This window comes from Protopterus annectens, chromosome 16.part0 (assembly GCF_019279795.1).
Source record: "Protopterus annectens isolate FY-2018-M chromosome 16.part0, PAN1.0, whole genome shotgun sequence".
Taxonomy (NCBI): domain Eukaryota; kingdom Metazoa; phylum Chordata; order Ceratodontiformes; family Protopteridae; genus Protopterus; species Protopterus annectens.
This window is the reverse complement of record NC_056750.1, coordinates 589,193,524-589,206,435: the sequence shown is the minus strand read 5'-3', so window position 1 is coordinate 589,206,435 and position 12,912 is coordinate 589,193,524.

Genomic DNA, 12,912 nt, shown 5'->3' with positions numbered 1-12,912 from the left:
GGCTTGAGTACTGTTTTCCGCGCTCGGGGCCTTAAAGGCGGCCACACTAGTCTTTAGAAGTCTGAAGTCGTTTTTTGAGAAGTTCTTTACTGTGGTCTTTTTATTTCAGGTGGGGTGGGATGAGGACCTCCAGCGAGATTAGTTTGTGGTCTGATCTCACCAGTGAGGGGTACACCTCCGTGTTGAACATTGTGCTCCCATGTTCGTGATGATGAGATCAAGTATGTTATCTCCTCTTGTGGGGATGGTGACTAGTTGTTCCATGGCATTTGAGTTTATGAATTCCAGGAACTTTTGGGCTAGGGTGTTTGGGCTTGAGTAGTGTTCCCAGTCTATATTAGGGTAATTGAAGTCACCTAGTATGATGGTGTTTGGTGATACATTTATCCCCTCTAGTGTTTTCAGGAAGGCCATGTGAGGTTCCTGAGTTTGTGAGGGTGGCCTGTAACATGCTACAATTTGCAGAGCAGTCTTGCCTATGGTTAATTGCACCTGGATGGTCTCCGATGCATCGTGCGTTGCCACCAGTCTTGAGGTGTGGGTGTCCTTGATGAATATGGATACCCCCTCCTTTCTTGGTATTGTCCAGATTTTGGGGCCGGAACGCATGATATGAGGTAAAACCTGATAGCGCGGGTGCTCACAGGAGTCTTGAACCAGGTTTCTGTCACAGCACAGACATCGATGTTCTCCATACTGAGAAGGGCCTCGAGTGCGTGCATTTTGAGATTTAGACTTCTGGCATTGAGCAGCATTACCCTTAGTTTTTTTCCTTTTTTGTGTTCTAGGGTGGTAGGTTTAGAATTTGAGCCTTGCCTAAAAAAGGCACTATGGGGTGGCAAGAGCCTTTGCCAATATCCGGAATCCCAGGGTGACAGGTGCAAGCCGTCCCTTGGCAGCGTGGCTTGTCCAGCATGTCATCCCAGGCAGACAGACACTGGATCCCCTTTGAATGACACCAGTGTTTAAGCCAATTGTTAAAGCTGATCATCTTATCTCTGTATTGTGGCATCATTCTTGGTGAAGGTAGGATACTGCTCAAGGTCAGGGTCATACCTGTCTGGGCTACATAATCAGAGAGCTCCTCAATGTCTCTTTTCATGTAGTCCAAGGAGGTACGTCTCAGGTCGTTTACACCAGCGTGGACAATGATTGAATCATATTTGTACCTGCTGTTGAGAGACCTGAGTGCTTGCGTTATGTGGCGGATTCTAGCGCCCGACAGGCAGCTTACTGTGACCTTCTCCTTACTCAGTCTGGTGAGCGGGACGTCAGTGTGTCTGACTATGGAGTCACCAATGACTAGTGTGTCTGGCATTGTGTTTGGCCTTAAGGGCTGTGACTGTTTGACACTCTGACTGTGAGGTCTATGTGTTGCAGGTGTTGTGTTCTGAGGTGGTGGTTGTTTGGGTGTCTGCTTTGGTGGCCTCTGCTGTTTTGGTAGATTTTTGATCAGAGCCTCCGAGTATGTCTTTGTGTGTTTATGTGTATGATTTGAGGTTGTAATGGTAATATGTGAGACTGGGTCTATAGTGTGTGTGGTAACCTTCTCCTCCTGACTGGTCTTGCCAGTCCTATGTTGAGAGAGCTCAGCCTCCAGTTTGGCCGTGTAGTTGCATCTCTCGCATGTATTTGTGTTTTGTGGGAGGAGGAGAGGGTTGTCTGTGTACATGAGGCAATTGTAACATTGCCTCAATATTCCCAGGTTCACCAGCTGAGCAGGAGAGGACACTAGCAACTGATCCCTCGACATGCTAGAAGGAATAGACAAAAACTTTAAAAAGATTCCGGGGACGTGGGTGACCGAGAAATGGGGGGTTGCCTTTTTGGGGTACTATCTATGACAAGAGTGCCGTATCAAGGTAATAAGTACTGTAGGAGCAAGTGCTACGTTTAACAGATAGAGAATAGTCTACTTGGAGTCAAGTAGAGATGATCTTTTAATTATAGGATACGCTGATTAGATCAGTAGTATAGTTCGAGGAAGGTAGTTTTAAGGAAAATTTGAAGAGTGGACTTTAGGTAGCCGAATAGTTTAAACCTGCTTAACCGGCTGCCCTAGTGTGCAACAGTAGCAACTCCGTGCTAAATCGGGCTAAATCGCTAAAGCGTGCTTTATAGCAGGGGGCTGGAAAAGACAGGAAATGACCCAAATTGGCCAACAAACCACAAGTCACTGCCCTAAACCACTCCTCCGAGGACAAATGAAGGAGTTATGGAAATGACCCCTAGTGGCCAATAAAACTACAGTTTCAAGTCAGTAACCACCTCTCCGGGGGGCAGGGAAGCTGCTCAATGTTAGTCACTCCCACTGATAAACACAGAGACCCTCCTTCAGCCCAAGCAAAAATGGCCTCACAGAAACTTTCAAACAGTTCAGGAACAGCAAGCCTGTAACTGAACTTTTTTAACTCTCAGAAAAGTGGGAAAAAAGCAAGATTTTTTTTTTGTTTTTGTTTTTTACAGAGATAGCAGAGGTTCACAAGTAATATCAAGTTATAACAGTGCAGTAAATGACCCCACACAAGAGTGCTAGGTCAAGGACAGAAAATATGCAAGTTTTAAGAAAAAAGCGATTTAAAATTAAGTGCAAACAGGAAATTCAGCAAACAGCTTTTGGTTGTGCTCTAAATACAGCTACTAATACAGAAATCAAGTTTAACAAGCCAGAAAATGCTCAAGCTAGGCAGCTATGCAGAAAAACTTAGCAAATAAACAGAGAAAAAATACTTAAAATCTCAAAAGTGGCTCCCTTCTTCTCTCAGCGTTTTTCCTCTTGGAGGGTGCTTCACCAACAGCCAACAAGCCTGAAAAGACGCTCAAACCACGAGGCAACTAGGTTTTAAGAGAGGAAGATGAAGGAGTTATGGAAATGACCCCTAGTGGCCAATAAAACTACAGTTTCAAGTCAGTAACCACCTCTCCGGGGCAGGGAAGCTGCTCAATGTTAGTCACTCCCACTGATAAACACAGAGACCCTCCTTCAGCCCAAGCAAAAATGGCCTCACAGAAACTTTCAAACAGTTCAGGAACAGCAAGCCTGTAACTGAACTTTTAACTCTCAGAAAAGTGGGAAAAAGCAAGATTTTTTTTGTTTTTGTTTTTTACAGAGATAGCAGAGGTTCACAAGTAATATCAAGTTATAACAGTGCAGTAAATGACCCCACACAAGAGTGCTAGGTCAAGGACAGAAAATATGCAAGTTTTAAGAAAAAAACGATTTAAAATTAAGTGCAAACAGGAAATTCAGCAAACAGCTTTTGGTTGTGCTCTAAATACAGCTACTAATACAGAAATCAAGTTTAACAAGCCAGAAAATGCTCAAGCTAGGCAGCTATGCAGAAAAACTTAGCAAATAAACAGAGAAAAAATACTCTCCTCTCTGTAGTTATCTCCATTGCCCTACCCCAACTAATGTCCATATTCAAACCAGTATATAAACCACTTAATATAAAAGTAGTTAGCTTGTGCTTATTTACTGGTCCACAAAATCATACTGTCACTTAGCTTCCTGCCTTTCTTTTTTTTTATTGACACTGCTACAATCAAATGAGTGATGTACTGTGACAAAACCACTGAACACAACAAGACAGCTGGTTCTAAAGATGGCCAAACACAAAACTTAGTGTTTACAGACCCTTATAAAACATTTTGGTAGCTGTTGTGGAGGTCCACAAAACAACAAAGCTCACACATGGCACATCTTGCAGACTTGTACTTTTCCTTTGACTAGTTTTAGTTGTTTGGTGCTCTGGCTTTAGTTTGGTTTGCTTAACAAACCACACACCACAAGCAGCCCCTGCTGGCCCAAGTCCAGACACAGCATGCAAGCATGCATTAAATATGCTACAGCATTCAATCTGTTGTCTTGACCATTACCCAAACCTAGGGATACATCAACTGCTAGTCAGGTATCAGACTGTGCTGTAATTAGTGCCACACTCCAAGTTATTAGAAAGCGTAATGTGTGACTAACAACTGAAAGTGCTGATATAGAAATTAAGGTAGTACATTCAATGAGTGAATCTGCCCATAACAGCAAAGTAACAGCTCTTCACTTAACGGAGACTGTATTAATACAACACTAAACAAACCTATTAGTGGCTAGGTACATGTAAGGTATTCCTTAAATCACTGGTACAAAGAGAAACAAGGATCTCATAGAAAATGCTGTCTTGAGCTTCATTCTTTTAGGGCAACATTAAAAAGGAAAAAAAAAAAAAAAACAGGACATTTATTTACAGTAGACCATCTTGCTACAGCCTCAGAGTACTTTGCACCATCATATTGTCTGATAAATCTGTTACTCATTTATCAGTCACTCTAGTTCTCAGTAGAACCTTGTCTTCTAAATTCTCCTGGCCATGCCAAAAGGCTTTAGTAGTGGTAGTCATGGAAAAGGGTAAGTAGAAGAAAGTACCAATGGTGTCTTTAGAGGTCCCAAATACATATAATTTTAGGAAATTAAACTAAAGGTCTGCTCCTAGTCACCTTAAAGTGAAGCAGGACAGTTTCCAAATCTAATAAATTAATTTAAATGAACTAGCCAGAAACTCAACAGTAACAATGGAGCAGTGGGTAGCACACTCACCTTTGGTGCAGAAGGATGTGGGTTTAATTTCCACTGAATGCTGACACTGCAGTGCAGTATAAGGGGGGTGCTGTACTCCTGAGTGTACTGTCCTTTGGCTGAGATGTTGAATCAAGGGATCATCTGCTTGAGGTGGTGGTAGCTCAGGTGGATAAGAGAGATCCCATGACACCTACTGAAAAGAGTTGAGGAAGTTCCATGATGTTCTGGCCAAATTTCCTGTAGCAGTATACAACCTTGGGTCTCCCCTGAAATGAGGCTAATAACCTGTCAACACAGGATAAACAACTCCAAAGCAGTCACCGTAGCTCACATGTAAACTGGTCTGATTTTCCATGCACTGTTTATAATGGATAATTTACATGGTGGAAAGGTCTGAGCATTCCTGGGACTGTAAATGTCGTCCAACAGTAAGGTGCTGCTCTAGTTTAAAATGTAAGTATTAAAGCATACCTGGTTTTGGATACTAGGTGTGTAATAAAGTGACAATGATTGTACATGTATATGTTAACTAGGTAAGGGAACTGGTCTGAAGACCACATCCCAGGCCAAAAAACACCCTACCAGGTATTTTTTAATATAAGGTATTTTTTAATATAAGGTATTTCAAATTTTGGATAGTCAGCAGTACAGATATGCAGGTTTAGGAAGAGTGGCATTATACACAATAATAAATCAAGAACTACAGCAGTATGCATAATAACTAATGAAAGCAGAACATGTAACTAAAGACTATGACAGAAAATGTACAAAAGTCATCCTAGAATTAACAGTAGTGGAGATAAAAGTTTTTCTAGGAGCACAGGAAGAGAAATGAGTTGCACATAAAATAAGAGGGATCTGCGTGCAGGGAGAGAAAGGTGTATTCCCTGAAGAGACAACTATTAATACAGTTATAAGTAAATAAACATTGGAAAGACAGGTAGTGAAAATGTAGAAAATGTACAACAGTGCAGATTTAACTGAAATGATAGGAATGAAATCAGCAACTTGCCTTGCAGTTATTGACTGTAAATTAAAACGATGGACTACTAACTAGAAACTGACCTATGAAGGGAAGCGCATAAATAAGTAGAGATGGAGTGATGAGCATCTAAAGGGGCAATATAATAACAAAAATGTAAATGAAGGATGATATGAAAGGGTTATATATAAAACAAAGACTTAAAGGACCTATTTTGAAAGACCACAGTGATACTACATGAGTGGGAATTAAATGGTGAAACAAAACAGAAACTTAACTACATTTATGCAGGCTGAGTGAAAGAAGTTGAATAAGAAAAACTGATTCACACAACACTTGCCAAAAGTTACAATCTGATATTGTTAATCCTTGTCCACTTCCTTACGTATGGGTTACGGTTCCGATACTGGAACCGAGCCAGCCATATACCAAGCTCGCGCCAGCGATAAACTCTCGAGCTAAGCAATCTCTTACCCATAATCCCCCTCTCCCTGTTATCCCAGATTTCGTTTGCTGCATCGCCATCAGGTTGTGTCAGGCTGTTGCTCATGAGCTAAGTGAAACCTTTTTTTGTCCTTTTATTTCAAAATAAGGACTTTTTCTCTCAGAAAAGTTGATTTTCTGATTTCTCTTACCTTATTTAGCAACTCCCTTTTCTTTCATTTTCTAAAAATTTTTTATTCACTTTCACCCTTTTTTATCTAATGTAAGATATCAGTTGATTACCATAGTTGGTAGATAGCCCTTTCTTTCTTTCCTTCGAGTAATTTTGTGTTTTTGTATTATTGTTTGTATTTGCCTTTCCTTTAACATGACAGATAAAACAGGTAGTACTGGTTTTAAAATATATTATGATTGTGGACATAAACTACCTACTTCAGATGCACATTCTTTGTGTGTTTTCTGTTTAGGTGCGCCTCACTTAACTGTTGACCCACCCTGTGGGATTTGTAAGAATTTTTCCAACAGGACACTGATAGAGAGGAAAAATAAATTTTTGCTGAAAGGGTTACTAAAGTCTCCCTTTTCAGAGGCTATTTCTGGGTCGGAGGCCTCAATCCTCCAAGATCCCATAAAAAGAAGTCTAAGGATGCTTCTAAGGCTAAATCTCTTCCTTCGTCCCTGGCTGGGGACTCTCATCAACCAAGAAAGAAAGCAAAGATTTCTGCTTCGGATCCGACTCTCTCGGATCCGACAACTTCGGCCCTCTACCTCCTGGGTTACCCCACCTGCAGACGAACTGGTCCGGCTCGTTGTGCAGCGTGCATGGAAGACCCCTGAGACTGTTGGGGCCATTCCCCGGAGGCCAGACAAAATCTTGTCCCCCCCTGCTTCTGAACCTCATTGGTCTAAAGGTCTCCCTGTAGATGCTCTGGTGGTGGCAGCCGCAACTATGAAAGACCTGGCAGAAGAGGAGAGCCATACTGTCCATCCGCCCAACAAAGAGTCCAGGGCATTGGATAGGATAGGGAAGCACACCTTTGCAGCAGCAACCTTTGCTATCAGGTCCCTGAATTATATGGCACACTTCATGTGGCACACTTCACCAGGCTTCAAAGAGACCTAGTATCTGAGCTCTCTGAAACTTTGGCAGGTGCCATGTCTGATGAGGTCCATGACAAAGTGGCCCCTCAGCTGGCCACTACTGAATCAGTTTCGAACTCGTCCATGCACTTGGTGTCCCATGCATCAGAAGGAGTGACTAGAGCAGTGAGTTCAGGCATTGTTTTGAGACGACATGCCTGGATGCGCTTATGTAATTTCGCAGAACCCTTCAAGGCTTCCTTTTCTCAATGCTCCCATCGAGTCCTCCTCCTTGTTTGGACCCAAAGTCAAAACTACATTGGCGAGGTGTGAACAGGACTGTAAGACCCTGTCTGCCATAGGTGTCCATTAGTCTCCCCCCCCAACGTGCAAGAACCAAAAGTGTGGGAATATGTGGTACAGAAAATCTCAGGGTCCTTTCCATGACACACAGGCTGATTTTTCCCCCTAGGGGCAGAGGGGGAAACTCACAAGGAAGATGCCCCTTTCGGGGCAGAGGGGGTCCGTGTAATCAGGGTTCCAGAGATTTCTTCTCCGGGCAATCCTACCAGCGCTCCTGAAGAGCGGCCCAACCCCTTTCCTCTGGAAGTGGTTGGGGGACGTTTCTCTTTGTACCCTTCTGCCTGGCTAACCATTATCAACGATTCTTGGGTACAAAGGATAATAACCAGAGGTTACAAGATCTCCTTCGAACTTTGTCCTGTCCCTCCATCAAGATTTCCGATGTTCCACCCAGTCAAAGGGAAGAAGCAGCTCTAGAGATTACAAAGCTGCTAAACAAAAGAGTCATCCAAGTAGTCCCAACAGACCAGATAGGATCCAGGTTCTACTCGAGACTATTTTTGGTGCCAAAGAAAACCGGGGACTGGAGACCAATTTCGGATCTCAGTGTGCTAAACAAATTTGTGAGTGTGCAAAAATTTCGGATGGTCACTATACAGTCTATCATTCCTCTCTTGCAAAAAGACGATTGGATGTGCTCAATAGATCTTCAGGATGCGTACTACCACATAAAGGTGGACAGACCACCAAGAAGATTCCTGTGCTTCTGTGCGGGAGCCAGTCATTACCAGCTCAGAGTACTGCCCTTTGGACTCTCTACAGCCCCCAGAGTGTTTACAAAGTGCATGGCAGTTGTCACAGCTCACCTGCGACTTCAAGGTTTTCAGGTTTTTCCATATCTAGACGACTGGCTCCTCTCCGCCCCCACCAGACTCCTATTGGAGGAAGCCCTGGCATACTCTCTCAATACTATCGAAAAGTTGGGCATAACAATAAACTGGCAGAAATCCAATCTCACCCCTTCTCAGTCCACAGAATTCATAGGGGTCATTTTGGACTCAAAAACTTGCAGAGCGTCCATACCGAAACACAGAATATCAAGAATCAGACAGCAACTATTACCAGTTCTCTCAATGGAAAAGCCCACAGCTCACTCGATCCTGCAGCTGTTGGGCTCCATGGCAGCTTGCATCACCATTGTCTCCTTAGCCAGGTTTCACATGAGGCTTCTACAATGGCTACTGCTCACCCAATGGTATCCTTTCCAGCTTCCCCTTTCAGCCAAGATTCACATAACTCAGAGATACAAACAAGATCTAAAGTGGTGGTTGAACCACAACCCATCACAATGGTCTTGCCCCTACTCTCCTCAGCAGCCCAAGGCTACAGTGACCACGGACGCCTCCCTGATGGGGAGGGGAGGGCTATGTCAGGGTCAGACAGTCCAAGGCACCTGGTCCGAAGTGGAGGCCCATCTGCATATAAATGTCTTAGAGCTGAGAGCGGTGCTTCTGGCGTTGCAGGCATTCCATCCCTTGCTGCCGTCAGGGACAATTGCGATACAATCAGACAACATGGCGGTAGTCTGGTACATCAACAAACAGGGTGGAACCAAATCCTACCCCCTCTGTCGAGAGGCCATGAGGATATGGCAATGGGTGATGGCTACCAACTGCTTTCTTCTAGCAACGCACATTCCCGGGAGTTCCAACGTGATAGCAGACAGACTCAGCAGGTGCATTCTTCAACCTCACGAGTGGTCCCTGAATCCTCTCATAGAGGCGGAGATCTTTCACTGTTGAGGCCATCTGTGCTGCGACCTCTTTGCATCCCTGACCAACTTCAAATGCAGCAACTACCTCTCTTCTGGGACAGTCACCCAGGGATGCTCTAGTTCACGATTGGCCCTCAGGTCTTCTTTATGCCTTCCCACCCACTCCCCTCATTCCCCAGTTTCTAAAGAAAGCCCATCGATTGAAGAGCAAAGTGATCCTTATTGCTCCATATTGGCCTCGTCAGATTTGGTTCCCCTTTCTGTGGCCTCACCTGCTAGATCAACCATGGATTCTTCGTCCAACCTCGGAGTTGATCTCCCATCCGCAGAATCTGATTCACCCCAGCCTGCACAGTCTGAAGCTCACAGCTTGGCTCCTCCAATTCCCTTGATTGCCAGGCAAAATTATCTTCCCTCACAAGTACGGGACATTCTTATTGCATCTCGTAAGCCTTCCACTAGAATGACTTATCTAGGCAAATGGAAAAGATTTACCTGTTAGCTGAAAAATAAGGAAATTGATCCCTTTTCAGCACCGGTGTCGATTGTACTCGAATATCTAACCGCCCTATTTCAATCGGGGCTGTCAGCATCTACCATTAGAGTACATTTGGCTGCGATCTCTAATTTCCATGAGGATGTCCAAGACTCCTCCCTCATGTCTCACAAGTTATGTAAAGCCTTCATAAAGGGTGTGAATCATCTGAAACCCCCTTTCAGAGAACCTATTCAACTTTGGGATTTATCTTTGGTTCTTCAAGCTCTGACATTGCCCCCTTTTGAACCAGCTGCTTCATGCGACCTCAAATATCTGTTGTGGAAGACCTTGTTTTTGGTCGCTATTACTTCTGCCAGACGTATCTCTGATCTTCAGGCCCTATGTACAAAGAGTCCATACTTGATTTTTCATCCAGACAGGGTATCCTTAAGAACTAACCCTTCCTTCTTGCCAAAAGTCATTTCTGAATTGTCTATTAATCAGACCACTGAATTGCCAGTATTTTTTCCTGACCATTCTAATGAGGGACAGTACTGCCTACATACCCTAGACGTACACAGACAACTCCGTTTCTATTTGCAAAGGACTAAATCTTTCCGTAAATCAGATCAGTTATTCTTGGCTTTTTCTGGATCTAGATTAGGATGTGCTGTTGCTAAGGTCACATTGGCTAGATGGTTAAAAGACACTGTGACCCGTATTTATTCGGTATACAATACTTCTTTGCCAACTACCATCAAGGCTCATTCAACAAGGTCAGTGGCAACTTCTGCTGCCTTCCATGCCAGAGCTTCTTTACATGACATCTGTGCAGCTGCAACTTGGGCCACTCCTCATACCTTTATCAATCATTACAAGTTGGACTTGGCCTCCAGGGGAAGAGCATCTTTTGGTTCTATGGTGCTCAGGAATGTCCTTCCATGAAAGCCTCCCAGGAATAGTGGTAGCTGGGGACTCTGTCCCATACGTAAGGAAGTGGACGAGGATTAACAATATCAGATAAAGAATTATGCCTTACCATAACGTTCCATCTGTATTGTTGATCCTCGTCCACTCATTATGACCCTCCCTCCTTCCCCCTCCTATGGCTTCTAGTGGATCTCACCATCCTTCTCTTTAGGTCATTTGACCAGAGATAGCCTCTACCTTTTTCTGACTTGCAAACTCAATCTGAGGCAACATGGAGAGGGGGGTTATGGGTAAGAGATTGCTTAGCTTGAGAGTTTATCACTGGCGCGAGCTTGGAATATGGCCGGCTCGGTTCCGATATCGGAACCATAACCCCTACGTAATGAGTGGACAAGGATCAACAATACAGACGGAACGTTATGGTAAGACATAACTTCTTTTTCCTGCACTATGGTTTAGTAAAATCAAAAACAAGAAGTAAAAGTGCACCGTCTCATACAAAGGTTGAATTCATATTCACTGTTATTCCAGATCTTTATTCCCACTTTTCAAAGTAACTGTCAATAATGCATTCCATTATATATTACAGTAAATTACCTTAACATACAAAATAAGGCAAAGTCATAAGTGGATGGGGGTAAGGGTGAAGGGACAGCTGGCCTGAGTTCAAGATGTTAGGGGCCATGAGCAGCTGTATAGCTGAGAAGCTTTTCAGTCCATGCAGCCAGTATTCAGAATAATTAAGAAGACACAAAAGCAAATTCTAGCTACTTAAATGCAAGCCATTTTACACATGAAGTCCCAAAATAATCAAGTGCATTAACTTTTATTTTGCACTGTACAACTTATGGCAGCTCTTAATTATTATTTAAAATGTTGCTGGGCTGGTTATTCAGAATGATGGTTTCTTTCTAAAGAACAGTTAAAATCTTTGAAAGAAAACATACAGCATACTTTTAAAAGTATATTTAGCTTTACTTTTTTTTTCATTCCCTTGCACATTCACTTTAGCAAAATATCAACAATACAACTTTTTTAACTGGCCTTTCTAAGCTCCACATTCTCCAGGTGCATGATTTTTTTTTTAGCAGTGTTACATCGGGAGAGACGGTACAACAGTTTAGGACTATACCATCCTGTGGGGGGATTACAAAAGTGAGTTGCTTTTGATTTATGCTGATTGAAGTGTTCAGGATGAATTTCTTTCCCTACAGAAATCAGCAACATGGTACTACCTACTCAGCCCTATTAAGGAAACCCTGCTGTAACTGCTATTCCCTATACCCCACCCTCAACTTCTGTAGTAGTTTAGAGTACTATAACGTCAGTATGTTTTTCCCCCGTTTTCAGCACTTTCTTGTTTAACTTTTCTGCCTGGCAGCTGGCTGCATAACATGTCTTTGTTGTCCCTCCTCCCACCAACCGATTGACTGGCTAAACATCTTAAGTATCTTAAAGGGAATAAAGACAAGACTGGAAAGAGAAATTAGCTGCTAAATGCAGAGTAGAATCCCAAATACAGTTGGACTTTCAGACTGCAGATTTAACAGTCTGATACGGAAAGATGACAAACTAGTAACTTTTCCTGTCTTTCATTTCGAAGAACCTAACTGTTTAAACAGTAGCAGCAGTTAACTTACTCTCAGCAAAAGCAAACAGAATAAGGTTCCCGTTCTACAACAAGTCTATACGAGCGTTACATAATCAGCATACATTGCTAGCTGTGAAGCAGGTAACTGAAAGGCCAAGTGGTACAGTGTTTAAGGTATATGCCTTTCAACCCCCTAGGTGCAAGGTTTGATTCTCACAACTGGAAAGAGCTTTACAAATTGAAGATGTATACGGTGGGAAGTTGGTATAATGATTACCTTACATACACAAGGTGCAAGATTTGGTTCTCACATGGGGTAATTGGCTAAGCTTAAAATGGCCCACAACGGCTGTTAGCCTAGTACTAATCTATGAACCTATTGTGGAATGGGAACCTTATTCTGTTTGCCTTTGCTGAGAGTAAGTTCGTTAACTGATGCTTTAATATCCATTATTCCAAATACTGCTGCCAAGATGATCAGTTCATCTTGGTAGCAGTATGTGGAATAATGGATATTAAAGCAGCAGTTAACTTGCACTATGCACATTTATTGATGCAGCTGAACGGAGACTGCACTATAGTGGGAATCGGGAAATTTACCCTTTCCTCACTGTAATGCGATCTCAGAGTTTGTATATGTGTAAGTTGGTTGCAAAAGTGGGGGGGGGGGGGGGGGGCGGTCCTTCCACCTCGCTCTATGGTTCCGGTGCCCATGGTTCACACCAACATGGCCTATGACAGAGTCATAATGGTACCT